Here is a 2,663-nt window from a genome sequence, read left to right as displayed (position 1 = left end):
TCTCCCTCTCTCTCAAAATAAATAAATAAATAAATAAACAAACAAACACTCCAGATAATCCTGCTATTATGTTAACAGAGATATTCTGGTTAAAAGAATCTGAAATTGTGTTTTGTTTGGCTGAAAAGGAGTAAACTATTACCTACATAACAATACTCAATTACTCCGAGGTACCTTGAGACACTAGTTCTGTCAGTAGTCCATTAGCTCTGCTTGTGATGCATCCTATGGTTCAGCTGTTGCCACCTTCTCTGGCTCTGTGCCTGTGGCTCTCAAAGTCTCTTGTCATTTTTCCCTTATAGAATTTGTATGAAGTGTTGGCTGTTTCCCTGCCAAATGCATCCATGTGCACTGTAGACTTGATATGACCACACAACCAGTCTTAAGATATCACCATTGTGTGTGACTTTTGCTTCTCATTAAAAATATGAAATAACTATTTCCAGGAGATGGTGGCACCAACCACACATGATATTTAGTTTTCTATTTCACTCTCTGCCACCTGATACATCTGGAGATCTTTGGTGTGGCTTTTCTCATGATAAAAGCATCCTAGTTTTCATGCATTTGCTACTGAAAGAAATATTAGTGTAAACATCACTTTTCAGCAATGCTGTAGTGTATTCTGAGATCTGAATATGACTATGCAGACTTTTTGGTATGTTTTTTATTCTGACATCAATCTTCAGTAACGAATTAGATTGGACATAACAAAGACTATCTTTAATATTTTACAATAAATGTTCTGAAACATCTTGCAAGTACCCACAAAAAAACATTCCACAGCTATCTGATAGATGAAATACAGATGGAATATAGATGGAATATAGATGTACAAGATGGTCTTTTTTTTTTCCCCCCTTTAAATAAACAATGACTCTAAAAGACTGTGAATTTCAACTCTGTCTCACTTTTCCCTTCCTTCTCTCCCCCCACCCCCCTGCCATGTACAATACTTAGGCTTTCATACCTACACAGACAAACCTCACTCCAATTTCTAACATTTGACATCATATATTTATGCAAGGTCTGCAGGCCTGTGACGTATATTGAACTGTAGCCATCTGGACATAGACTTCAGGCTCATGCATCCATAATCCAATAATATTTAGTGCATCTCTTTCAACTGGCATCTTCTGGATACTTGTATTGAGCAAAACTCTAGTAGTGCTCCAGTAAAGCTTTGCTCAATACAACAATTCAAAAGACGTCAAATAAAGGAAAGTCTGTAATAAAGGTTTTCCTCTTAGATTGATCACCTGTAAACTCTATTTCAAAGTTATACATATTCTACTTTTCAGTCAGCTTGAAGATAGTATACAGATAATACAGTCTGTGCTCTTTCTCTGAAAACTGTGAACTAGCACATAGACTTAAAAGCTACTTTTGGCCTTTTCTGAAGTCATTTATCATAAAGGTGACTTCAGGACAATCAAGTGGTGCATTGGCAAATGGATTGACACTACATGTTGTGAGGTTTTTTCCCCCATGATGAATATGGGAAAAAGGTATTTGTTATATTACTTCATGTTATCATTCTTGCCAAAGAGCCACTAGTGAATAAAGCAAGATTTCAGAATTCCTTCAATTCGAATATTCTATTAAGGCAACAAAAGCCTATATTTGAGTAATAATTTTGATCTAACATTGTAACTATACACATTTACATCATAAGGAAGGCATGTACATTATTTACCTTCAGCACAGCAAATGAGTATGTCAAACCATATATCCAGCTCATAGCTATTCTTTTATACAATATATGGAAGAGGGAACCCTATACCAAATTGTATTTTTAATGTATGTATGTCAGGGCTTCATCTGTTTTCTGATAATCTAGGTAAGTTAGGCAAACAGCTTTATTTTTAAAATTCTGTTAATACAACAATTGCCAGTACATTTCAATCTTCTAGTGGAACACCTAATGAATGAGCAGTCAAGACGGTCTGTTGTCATATATGTTTGGTTCTTGGAATATAACCCTTGTCATATATGAGCAGAAGGAATCTCAGCAGCTTTGTGATAATTCAGAACCCCACCCTTTATAGTCCTTTTTTCTCATACTGTCAGCAAATTATCTGTAGCTGTTTTGAATATGTCTTCCACAGCAGGATTTCCATTTTCATGCAGTCAATGTGCAAATAAACACTTTATTGTACTTATCCTTTTCTCAATATTTTCTTTCAAAAGTACTTTCTCTGGGAAACAAATACTGTGATCCTCTCAGAATTTTTATGATTGTTGGTTAAAGAAATTAAATAAAATAAATCCTAGTGCCAGAATTCTACTAATGCAGAATTAAATTCAGGCATGGAGTTGTTACTGCTTATAGGATAGCTATAGCAAATAAAAAGAGACTAACATATTATTTCAATAGCCTGTTTTGGTGTGCACATGTGGGATTTTGATGGTATTTCAGTTTTGGTTTTGGTTCAACAGTGTAGCAAAAACACAAACCAAACCAAACAACAACAAAACCAGTGCACTACTACAGAATGTCTATGGCTGTAACTATTCATGTCCAAACTAGAACTCAGTCTCCTGGAAACATCACATATTTTAGACTGGGATCTATGGTGATACCAGAAGAAAATGTCAGTCCTTTCCACAGAGTTTGTATTTCTCTGGCAAGATTATAATAGCTTTTTGTGTGTGTGTGTGTG

Source organism: Anser cygnoides, chromosome 2, assembly GCF_040182565.1.
Source record: "Anser cygnoides isolate HZ-2024a breed goose chromosome 2, Taihu_goose_T2T_genome, whole genome shotgun sequence".
NCBI classification, from domain to species: Eukaryota; Metazoa; Chordata; class Aves; order Anseriformes; family Anatidae; genus Anser; species Anser cygnoides.
The sequence above is the reverse complement of the archived record's forward strand: the minus strand, read 5'-3'. Positions refer to the sequence as shown.